Raw genomic sequence first — 12,508 nt, forward strand, 5'->3', positions numbered from 1 at the left:
AGAAACACAATAAAATAAAATAATAAAATAAAATAAAATAAAATAAAATAAAATAAAATAAATAAAATAAAATAAAATAAAATAAAATAAAATAAAATAAAATAAAATAAAATAAAATAAAATAAAATAAAATAATAAAATAAAATAAAATAAAAAAGTACCAAGCAGAAGGAAATAAATGTTAATAAAGATAAATTATATTTGATATATATATATATTTTTATTTTCACTAAAAAGTAATAATTCTATGCATAGAAAAAGGCAGTGACTCATAGAATCATAGAATGGCTTGGGTTGGAAGGGGCCTTAAAGATTATCTAGTTGCAATGCTCTTACCATGAGCAGGGATGTCACCCACTAGATCAGGTTGCCCAGAGCCCCATCCAACCTGGCCTTGAATGCTTTCAGGGATGGGGTATCCACAACTTCTCTAAGCAACAATTTCCAGTGCCTCACCACTCTCTGAGTGAAGAATTTCCTCCCAGTATCTAATCTAAATCTCCCCTCTTTTAGTTTAAAACCATTCCCACTTGTCCTGTCATCATGTGTCCGAGTGAAAAGTCACTCTCCAAATTGTCAAGCTGTGATTTCAAACACTTTTAAGCTAGATAATAAATATGTCATTGATGAACACTCTTGATCAATAGCACACATCCCTGGTAGCTTTAGGAGAAACTAAACACTACCTGAGCAAAGTGAGGCCAACAGTGAGGTTTGGAGCTCATGAGAAAGTACTGTTGTTATGTGTTAAATGGATAGCAGCAAACAGCTCTAAAACAGGAGAGGATGGAATACTTGGATAACACTTCAAATTTGGAAGAAATTACTGTAATTTCATTAGGTTTGGTAGAAGAACTGACAACAATTTAGCATTATTTTTGCCTCCTTTTGTGATACACTGTACGACTTTCAGCTTTACTTCATTCACTTGACCATCTGAGGTTGTCCGGTCCTCATTTATGAACTAGTAAAGTGTTCTTACTGTAATCTCTTCAAAGATGCAGCAGGATCAGCTTCAGGTTTTCCAATAAGATGTTCTCTAGAAATAAAAATGAATGAGATGCAAATAGACTTTTAGAAAAACATTGTTCTGGCCAGCGGATTCAGGTTAGGATGAATGGTGTTTGGAACAAAATAGAGACCCAACTGTTCTAATTTCTACTCAGAGCTTTGACATAGCCATCCTCTATGATCATGGATAAGACCTATTGTAGACTGGAAAGTCTGGCAGAAGTTGAACATTTAAAGATGATAGTCACTTGGAATATTTTTCATTTGGAGTCTTTATGCGTTTCTACTTTGACTGAAGCCAAATTTTAATTAGAATCCTATGACATGCCAAGAAAAAAAAAAAAAAAAAATTAAAAATATCAGCTATTGCTCAAACCTGAATGGAAAAACAAACAAACAAACAAACAAACAAACAAAAAACAGATTTCTTTTTCAGTTTATTTGAGATTTAGTTTTGTGAGCTCATATTAGATATTTTGTCAGTGTGTCTAGAATCTGAAATAGAGCTTGTGCAAGACTCAGGTTAAATGGTCATGAAAAGTCAACACTGCTATCTCAGTTTTTCATCAGCATAACTATGCTTGCTCTTGAAGCATTCTTCTCAGTTGCTATTAACATGTTTGACCAGGCAAGAAGCAAACACTGTTTACATTGAAAAGGAAAGAACAAGTCTATAATCCATGGTGAAGACAATACAAGCTACTGGAATTTTCAGGGTTATCAGAAAACTAAGAAAATATGCTCCAGTTCAGGATTTATTTAGCTGCTTTTGTAGTTAAAACACCTTTTCATGTTAAGATATTCATAAATAAACTCAAATAAAATAATGTGTAACAAAGAGGTGTTTTGAAGATGCATCATAAGAAAGAAATAAAACGAGGCAATATCTCTCTGTACCACTCAGGGGAGGACACAATCCTGGACATCAAGGCTTCAGAGGATATTGATGAAAACAGAGCAAGATCAGGAAATGGAAGAAAAGCGATAAAGAGTCCTGGAGGAATTGATTTATGAGAAAGATCAAAAAGGTAAAACAAATCTATAGCTAAGTAGTGACTAAGGATAAGAGAGAGCAGTAGAAATTGTCATGCTTTATAGCCACACAGAGAAATGATACTGGAATAATAGCGGGGAATGGTAGTCCTGTGAAACTCATTACAGAAGAAGCTGGTAGAATAGCAAAGTAGGCTGACTAACATCTTAGAAAAACAATGGGAGAAAAGATGTTAGTTATTGTAGGCAGATGACAGAGAGAACATGACTATTTTTTTTAATTACAAACTTGGTAGTGTATTAATGTTAAACTGGAGTTGATGAATAAATTAGTGGTGCTGGCTGCTGTAGTGGGTGGCCTCAGCTTAAATCACTTGGTTTATTTTTCAGTGATAACCTCATCACACAAGGCAAGGAATACATAAGAATCTTGTATACCTATGATGCTAAGTTGTGTATGAGGCAGGAAAGATGCAAAACCTTCATTCAGTCTAAGTTCAGAGTGTAGGGTTGTGGAATGAACTGAACTATGTTCCCTGTAATTAGTGTCTGACTTTCTGAATTCATTCACCATAATTAGTCATTCATATGAAGACAAATGTGGAAGACCTCTGTGTCTAGTGACCACAGATATATTGCCATCCACTTGGAAAACAAACAAACAAACAAACAAACAAACAAACAAACAAACCACAAACAAACACAAACAAACAAACAAACAAACAAAACAAACAAACAAACAAACAAACAAAACAACAAAAAAAGATTTTGTTGACCTGATATGAAAAACTAAAGGAATTACTTGGTGTGTGAATTGATGGAAAGATATTGATACTAGTATCTAAAAGGGCAATCCCGAATTTATCATATGAATTACAGCCTCTGGCAGGAACATCCGTAGGGGAAAAAATCCAGGAGAAAGGTGTTCACTTTCTTCTATTTTTGAATGAGATCAAACTCCCTGGATACTCTAGTGAGGGAAAACAGAGCATGTATTGGACCTGCCTGCTAATGACAAGCCTGGGTCCAGAATTTCTGGCACTAAAAAACTATGACTGGAATTTAGCACATCAGGGAAGATAGAAAAAAAGTATTATCTAAAGATTCAATCAAACTCAGTGATTCTACTTTTGATGAAAGTGATTCAGATTTTGTGTTCTTCTAAAGCACCCCTACTCAGAAGCAAAAGCAAATCCCAAAGCTGCTCTAAGTCAACAATGAATGATAGAATCCTAGAATGGTTGGGTTTAAAGGGAACTTGAAGATCATTTGAAGACCAAACCCCTTGCAATGGGCAGGGACATCTCCCCCTAGATAAGATTGCTCAGAGTCCCATCCAGCCAGGCCTTGAACTCTTCCAGGGATGGGGCTTTTCCAGCTTTTCTGGGCAACCTCTTCCACTGCATCACCATCCTCATAGTAAAGAATTTCTTCCTAATGCCTAAGCTAAATCTATCCTGTTTTATTTGCAAACTGTTACCCCCTGTATCATTTCACCCCCTGATAGAATCCCTCCCCATCTTTCTTGTAGTACTGGAAGGATACTATAAGATCTGGTCTCCATCCTTGGACATTTTTAAGATCTGAATGCACACAGACCTGTGAAACCTGGCCTGACCTGAGTTTGAGCATTTGAGCAGAAGATTTGACTAGAAATGTCCTTGGATCCCTTCCAAACTGAATTATCCTAAGATTCTGCCTCAATAAATATTAAGGAAATGTAAAAAAGTAAAGGAAGGAATAAGTGAGAATATCTATGGTAAGATCAGAAAATTGTCTGTATACTAACTCCTGCAACCTTCATTCAGGTAAAATTGTCATTTTATCTTGTGTGATATAGGCAACTGGGATCTACAGAAGGATTTAAATGACTGCATTTGCATTGAACTGAAATCAATGAGGGCTGTACCTATTTCAGTAGAACACTAGATTTAACACCCAAATCTGCTAAGTATATCACAGACTTTTAAAATAATTCTGCAACACTTCAGTTCCACCTTATTCAAAATAGGAGTAAAGTAATATCTGCTGAGAGTTACAAAGACTTAAGTGCTTGTTTTTGTTTATTTATTTTTATTTTTATTTTTTTGCATATACAAGGTGGTGCAGTCTTACTGATATCCCAGAACAGTAACAAATAAATAATGGTTCAGTGTACGGTCAAGGGAAAGTGAGTTGCTGATGGAATTAACACTATTGTTTCCTGGGTTACCTGTATGATTGATAAAATCCCTTCCTGCCTTTAGAAACAAGAAAATTTAACTTTTTTTTTTGATCTGCCTACAAATCAAAAAACAAACAAACAAACAAAAAACTTAAATACAAGGACATCGAGTTTATTCTGTAATTGTGCTTGTAGCCAGTGTTATACCTAGGTGTTGCCAACAAAGATCTGTTTTTTGTTTGTTTGTTTGTTTGTTTTCTTTTTTTCCAGTTATCTTCTCCACTGCCACAGACATTATATTTGAAATGAAAGGCACTCACAGTGCACCTGAAGAGTTTAAAGTCTGTACATGCTACCTATATAAACATGTAATATTATTGTAACTATCACAGAATCATAGAATCATCTAGGTTGGAAGAGACCTCCAAGATCACCTAGTCCAATCTCTGACCTAACACTAACAAGCCCTCCACTAAACCATATCATTAAGCTCTACACCTAAACGTCTTTTAAAGACTTCCAGGGATGGTGACTTCACCACTTCCCTGGGCAGCCCATTCCAATGCCTAACAACCCTTTTGGTAAAGAAGTTCTTCCCAATAGCCAACCTAAACCTCCCATGGTGCATCTTTAGCCCATTCCCCCTTGTCCTGTCACCAGGCATGTGGGAGAACAGACCAATCCCCACCTCACTACAGTCTCCTTAAACGTAGCTGTAGAGAGCAATAAGGTCACCCCTGAACCTTCTCTTCTCCAGGCTAAACAATCCCAGCTCCCTCAGCTGCTCCTCGTAAGCCTTGTTCTCCAGACCCCTCACCAGCTTTGTTGCCCTTCTCCAGAATTGCTCGAGCACCTCGATGTCATTCTTGTAGTGAGGGGCCCAAAACTGAGCACAATACTTGAGGTACGTCTCAACAGAGCTGAGTACAGGGGGGCAATCACTTCCCTAGACCTGCTGGCCACACTGCTTCTTAGGCAAGCCAAGATGCTGTTGGCCTTCTTGGCCATCTGAGCACGTCACTAGCTCATATTCAGCCAACTATGAACCAATACTCCCAGGTCCTTCTCTGCCAGCCAATAAAAAATATGGTTGGAATTATCTTTTTGTGTATTTACTTTCCTTCTACGTTCCTAATTCCTCTTTTATTATGTGTGTTTTCGCTTTTCTTCTTTTTACTTTCTGGAAGTTGTCCAAATTATCCCTATCTTGGAAGCACACACTTCTTTTCCACTTATGCTCTAATTCCCTCCCTCCCTCCTTTCCCTTATTCTTTGATATGGGTTAATCTCCCTTTTTTTCCAACCCATGACTTGACATTTGCTCCTTTTAGGAACCAGAGGATCTGCAATATTTCAAGAGAGATAACAGCATAGAGCAGGAGAAGCATGCAACATACTGAAAAGAGGAATGGAGAAAAATTTGGTGTGGGAGGGTGGTTGAGCTGAGTAGAGAACTTGCAGAGTCCTGACTATTCTTTAGACACCAGAAGACTCATGGTGTAGGACTGACAATAGACCTTTGGGGTAATGAAACATAAGCAGAGAGCGCAGTTGTGATGGCCTTGTTCAAGACAAATAGGAAGAAGACAAAGTCATATAACAATAAAAAAGTTACAGTATATGTCATCATTGCTATTATATTTCCTCTCTTTGTGTTTCCTCTCTCTGGTTTCAGAGCTAGAAAATCTATAATATGCCTTTCTGTATATTTTGCTATCAGAATTGATCTCTTTTTATACACTGTTTCAGTTATCAACAACATGCTTTCACCACAGGCTGCACAATTAAGAGACTATTGTGAACTATCCTAAAATAATGACTAATGTACAAACTAAATTATCTGTAGAAAATGTAAAAAAATAATAATAATAAAAAAATATCCAATTATAGAATTAATCCCCTTGGAATATGAAAACCTGAAAGCAAACAAGTCAGAGCACTGCTTAACTTTCATGCTAAGAACAAGACAATGTAACTAAGTACAATTATATACAATAAACAAACAAGAAAATATTTATTGCAGCTATGTTCAGAAGTCATGTTAGAAACATGAATACTTTCTGAACTTACATTAAAATGAAAAGCTATGTACTTTTTACCAGAAGTTATAAACCATATCATAGCTCAGTTTTCTGATATAACATGCTTTGCAAAAGCACCTGCATTGTAAAATGAAGAAAAATATCACTTTTCAAAAACAGAAAATAATTTCATATTGCATGAAAGATGGATATATATATATATACATATATATATATATGTATATATATATATATATATGTATATGTATATATAAAGTTGCATAGTTTTAAACTATATACCTTGAGTTTTAAAAAGTCCATCAAGAAATTAAGGATAACAAGATGGTCATCCTCACAAGTAATGACGATATTTTGTTTTCAAAATATAAGCATGGGCTAAGAATTATTCAAGATGGGAAAAATCAACTTTTACTGGGGAATGAAAAAAACAACATTTTAATGAGGACTTAGAGAGCTTATACATTATACATGATTACAGGCATACTGCATACTGATGAAAATATTAAAATAAGCCAGGTTAAAGGAAAACAAGATGTCTTATTCTGCATAAGTCAACATTTAAGATTACTGTTTCAAATCAATGATTTTGAATATAGTGACCTTCTGTGATTTTAAAACATGTGATTTAAAACTCTTCCAAGTTTGATGTTAAGGCACAGAGATTTGAATCCTTATTGTTGACAGATCAACAGCATAGGTAGTCGTACCCTACTGCTATGGATACAGCATAAAAACCTAGATAGATGAGTTACATTTGCCAGATTTCCTAAGAGAATTTAGGACCATGCTTCAACAAAATTAGAACAATTAAGTGGCAAGCATGTACTTCAAAAAGAAATACTGCCCATTACAGGTACATCATGTAAGCCATATGCTACCAAATTTTCACAACAGGAATATAATTTGGTTTTAAAAATGAATGAAATGAGCAGGGATGGCTTAGAATGAACAGAAAACTTTTTAAGCATGAAATGCATGGAATAATGAGGATGTTGCACCTCAGTGGAGAAACACAGCGTAATGACACAGAGATGCTTGCAAACAACTGCCTTGTACAGTAGACCTTAATCAAATAACACTGTTCTTGTTTTTACAGTCCAACCCCTCTCGGTTTCCCTTTCTTTCCATTTATTTCTTCTCTCATAGTCACTAGGGATGACAGAGAGTACATGTAATACTTTTGACAGAGACAGGGAGAAAGGACTGATCTGGTTCTGCTCTGAAAGTGATTTTCCAAGGATCATGCTACTAGTAGTCACTACTAACGAACACCGTGAAGATAAGAAGAATGTACATTTGTGTATGACTCAACACCCACTGAATTAAAAGGAAAATTACCTCCTAAAATTATATTCTTGATGCATTTTTGAGTGTGTGTAGGCACAAAGAAAGAAAGAAAGAAAGAAAGAAAGAAAGAAAGAAAGAAAGAAAGAACGAACGAACACAAATAGAAAACATGATTTAATTTTCAGTTTTTAGGAAGAAAATTAAATTGATAATAGCTCCTGGAAAAGATATAACTACAGTTTATTTTTAAATGTATTTCTCTCCTAAGTTAAAATTTGTTGCTATATAGATATTGTGTTTCAGGTCTATATGGTGGCTTGGAGTGATGCAGATCACTGAGGTTTTTCAAGGAAACGATTTATCAAATTAGATATAGTCCTTAAAGAACAGGCACAAGTGATTGCATGTAGGATAAAGAAGAAATAATGCTGGAAGTAATATTTGATTTGAGCAATACTATTCAAAAGTAAAATGTTACGACATGTAGAGCTTGTAATGCAATACTTCTTGCATGTACAGGTAGTTTCAGCACTGTTTTTCTGCAAGACAGAAGTCTTTACAATTACAATATTTAATTTAAAATAATATGTGTTCTTTTCCTATATTAATTTACTTGAGAAAAGAAACCTAAAAAGGATCCAAAGAAGGAACTTTACCTAGGCTTGCACTACTTACTGTAAAAAGAACTAGAAAAGGGATGCATTCACATATTCATTCAGGTCAAGAACCTGAACCTGTGAACGTTTATATGCATCTGGATTCTACAATCAGCTTTGCCATGGCTGCTAATAGGGATTAAGCTATTCGTGTATCAAGGAATCCTAGGTGCTGAATCACAAGGCCTGGACCCTTCTGAATTAAGAGATAAAAAGGGTAAGCCTAATGTGTGCACCTGCCTAAAAACTTTGGTTCCAGCAAGTTCTATAAACTGAAACCATATTATTAAAGAACTCAAGAACACATTTGCATTTGTTCAAAAACTCCAAAATCCTATTTCCTTTTTAAATCTGGTTCTGGGCCATAACACGTCACAGGGACTGAGCAATTTACTGAGTACTTAATTATTGAGTGCAAATTTTCTCAAGTGCCTAGCTAATGAGTTTAGCAAAAACAAGCAAAGCAATAACCAGAAAGAGGTTCGAGTTGAAATTAAAGTCAGTGCTTCAGCCAATTTGTATGTGGATAATACCTCTTTGGACTGTTTTTGTAATTCCATCTGGAAAAGATATGCTTCTTTTATCACCTTTAAACCTTTCCATTTTGTTTCTATGTGCCATTGACCTGATGCTGTATTTTAAATCTAAACTGATGTATTTTGTGGCTTCAATTAACTCAGTGCATATTGAATAAGGGTCTGAACCTTCATCTTTGATTCACAGGTATATGCTGTATTTGATTCATATCTGTATTCTTTGCTTATCTGGGCTATTTGTAAGAGTAACAGTCTGTAAAAATGGCCTTTGGAGCTCTTCAAGCACTTTCAGATGAGACATGAATTACTGTTCTATAGCAAATTTCTTCTGTCTCTACTACGGTGTTTTGACTTTTATTTAACCAATTCTCTCATTCTTTTTCTAAATATATGCTACCCTTAGTTTGGTCTTTTTTCTATATCCCACAATTAGTGAGACTTTAAGTCTCAAAACATGAAGCCTCAAGACTTTGGTAAGTAGAAATGGTAATAATTATAGTATGTCTTGTTCTTTATTCTCTTTTTATTGAATGAGACCTAGTATAATGCAAACATGGTTATCGCATGATTGTTTTAATTATATTACATTTTGTGGAACAACATACAACTGTGCTAAGTTGGTGTAACAGCCTACAACATTAGAACTGTGATGGTCTACATCCACTCTGAAATTGCTCTGCATGGATAAACACATATACAGAAATGGTGGTGGGGGAGAAAGAAGACAGAATCAGACCTTCTCAGTATAGACAGAGTTTAATTTTAGATCATAATTGAATTACTGTAACTGGCTTGATGCCTACTAAAGTCTGTTTCTTGCGTAAAACATAAGAACATATAAGATATGTGTTTCTAACCTCATAAGACACCTTTATAATGTGGATTATTGAAAATTATTTTAGACTTGTTATCAAATAGGCCCACATAACTATTCAAAAAGACTTGTAATTTTCAACCATCACCAGCAGAAAAAGTCTTCAACAGTGAAAGAGGTGGCCAAAGAGGAAAGCACATTAGTTGAGCATGCCAAAGGGTAACCAACAGAGAAAGAAACCACTCACCCTTTAAAATTAAAGCTTGCTTGGTGTGCTTTAATGTGTTCTATATCTAGGGCTGTGCTTTTCACTGCTCTTGAAATTCCTTTCTAGTCCAGAGACAACAGCTATTAGTGTAGCTGCTCTGAATTAATTTACACCATATTTTATTGCATATATTTTTACAACGAAGCTTTTATTCAAATCAACCATACCAACATATAATTATCAATCATAGCTTTCTCCTGGAAAATTACCAGTATATTCAAATAATCTGACTGCATGGGAAATAAATATTATTTACAGCTCTATTTCTGTAAAACTGTGAGATCAATACTTCTGAGGCTGTGGAATACTTTATTTGTATGAATATGATGTGAATTAAGTTACTGCCATGACTGATGTGTTAAAAAGCTTTATTTATTATTTCATCCCAGACTCACTGAAATCTTTGGCCTGTTCTGATACGTAACTTGAATTCTCTTCATTTTCCCCCGATTACTAACTGACACAGAAAAGACAATCAGCCTACAGAATTGCTTCCAGGAGAGTCTAAGGTGAAACTTCATTTGTTTCAGTAGTACAGGGCAAATTCTAGCAGTTTTAAAATTATAATTTTGTTTAACAACATCAATTTCTGCACTGATCTCTTTTATGGTTAAGAAGTGTCTTCTGTAAATGCGAGTACTGGTAAAAGACATACACAAAACCAGGGAGGTGCACTAATAATTATTTGAATGTGAAGATGGAATTGAAGTTTAAATGTGAAGCACTAGTACATAGTTCTTTATTTCTAGGTACTTTCTAAAGCCCTTAGCCCTGTGTGCATATTAATTCCATGATCTTCGGATGGGAAGGCATCAGAGCTGAAGCTGATGAAGACATGAATGTTGATAAGGTTATGTTTCTATGCTACCTGTGCTGTGCTATGCTATGCTTTACTGTCTTATCCTACCCTTGACAAATCACATACATTTACAGGACTCCTAAAACCAATATTTTTATCTACAAGGAGACTTCAAAGGGGAGTCAGTCCTTCCTCAGCCAGAAGGAGGCAGGATCTATATGGATAATGAAAGATAAAACACTGAGATGATGGTACCGTTTGCTTGGTGGAGATTATCTATGGAGAAAAATACAAACAAGTAGACCCAAAAAGAAGGTTGTTAAATCTCATGGAAAATTAAGGAAGGAATGGGGAGAATCTGCTGAAGTGGAAGATGAGAAGTGTTCATCAAGAAGATAGTCAATATTGCCTGGCAACCTAGGGTTTGGTTCTGAGACGCCTAGACTGGGACATACTTGTAGAGTGACTTCACTACAATGGGTAGAACTCGATTTAGAAACAATCTAGCATAGTTTTTGTCTGGTCATAGAAAATGTTGTTGGTCAGGCAGGACTTGCCTTGACACAGGACTTTGTGTCCTCCATTCCATTCCACCTTTCACTTTAAGGTTTATTACTTTTAGAAGCTTGGCAAAATGTAAATTTTTCGCTCTCAATAGAAAAGGGCACGATATGATTGGCTCAAAACACTTTAGTACAGTCACTTCTGAATGCCTGAGTACAAAGGCTCTGGCAACAAAGCATATAAAACAGGAGAGAAGAAGAGTGATGTTGTTCATTTTGAGAGAAATAAGGTCAGAAAGGCCTCAGCCCATTTTTTTTAGACAGCTGTAATAAAGAAATCTGTGGCAAGTCATCAAACATCTATGTGACTCACCTCTTTCCTTTATTTAGTGGCCTCAGTATGATGTTTTCAATAGCAGAAAATATCCCTAGGTGTTTTTACTCTTCTGATTTGCACTTCTAGTTATTCAGGCACTTGGCTAAACTGATGCTGCCACAGAGCTTCCTGTTATGGATAACTTGTTGGAGCCAGGAACTTTACATGAAACAGCAGTGCAAACTACAGGCATACCCTTCACAGTATCAGCTGAAATAGCACTATGACCCAGATGATCGTCCTGGAGTTCTGTATGGTGTATAATCATGCATATGTTGTTTTCTCCTTTGAGTACCACTCTCTTTATAACCAACTGCTCAGAAGTAAAAGCAATTAACCTGATCCTACTGATTATGCAGTGAGACAGTGAGACAATGTGCTCTCCTCAGTCTTTTAGATACAACATTTAGATGTCTGACCCCACATCTGAAGCTGATTTTAAAAAATCATAACAATCAAATTATGGATTTTTTTTTTTTTTTATAACAAAACTTTTAAAGCCTTTCTAAGTAACCTCATCTGGGATGATGTTGTCTTCAATAATTTTAAGATACCTTTTCTTCCAAGATGAATTTATGCTAATCTTTCATACACATTATCAGATTTCATGAGGTCCAGGTTTTTAATTTCTCTCTTGATACTCTTGATAACAACAGCTATGAATATGTCTTTTTCCAAATCATATTTAAAATGTTATGAAAAGTTACACTTACCAACAAAACTCATAGCAAGGTCTTGAAAATTCATCAAGTAATGCATGTTTTATTCTTTGAATTTAGTCCTTCAGAATTTAAATTATTTTGGTTCAGAAGCTGCCAGGATGAAGACAGCATTTACATATTGCTTCTCCATGCTTCCATGTTGTGGAAAGAAAAAGTTATTAAGATTTATTAAGATTAAATGAAGGCAGAACAATTCTGCTCAACTTTTCATGGATTTCTGGGAATTTTTTTGATGTGAGACCAAGAAGATGATCTACACCTTACTTTGGCAGTGCAATGACATGTCACTTTATGTAGATAGTAACAACATACATTCATACAATACCTTGTAATCTTT

The 12,508-nt window shown here is 35.3% G+C and overlaps 1 protein-coding gene and 1 long non-coding RNA gene across 8 annotated transcripts in view; one reads left to right on the forward strand and one right to left on the reverse strand.

Moving 5' to 3' along the window:
• FUT9 (fucosyltransferase 9) overlaps positions 1-12,508 on the reverse strand; it is a 146,145-nt gene that overhangs the window by 51,678 nt on the left and 81,959 nt on the right. Inside the window, exon 3 of one of the 7 annotated variants that reach the window (XM_068677912.1) lies at positions 983-1,039. The exons of the other annotated variants lie outside the window; for them this stretch is intronic. The gene's annotated coding sequence lies outside the window, so the exon portion shown is untranslated. The remainder of the gene's footprint in view (positions 1-982; positions 1,040-12,508) is intronic. 7 annotated transcript variants of the gene reach the window in all.
• The window catches only part of LOC137854476 (uncharacterized), a 43,897-nt gene that overhangs the window by 15,602 nt on the left and 15,787 nt on the right, over positions 1-12,508 (forward strand). Inside the window, exon 2 of the long non-coding RNA XR_011095187.1 lies at positions 1,916-2,039. This is a non-coding gene — a long non-coding RNA (uncharacterized lncRNA). The remainder of the gene's footprint in view (positions 1-1,915; positions 2,040-12,508) is intronic.

Source organism: Anas acuta, chromosome 3 (genome assembly GCF_963932015.1).
Source record: "Anas acuta chromosome 3, bAnaAcu1.1, whole genome shotgun sequence".
Lineage (NCBI taxonomy): Eukaryota > Metazoa > Chordata > Aves > Anseriformes > Anatidae > Anas > Anas acuta.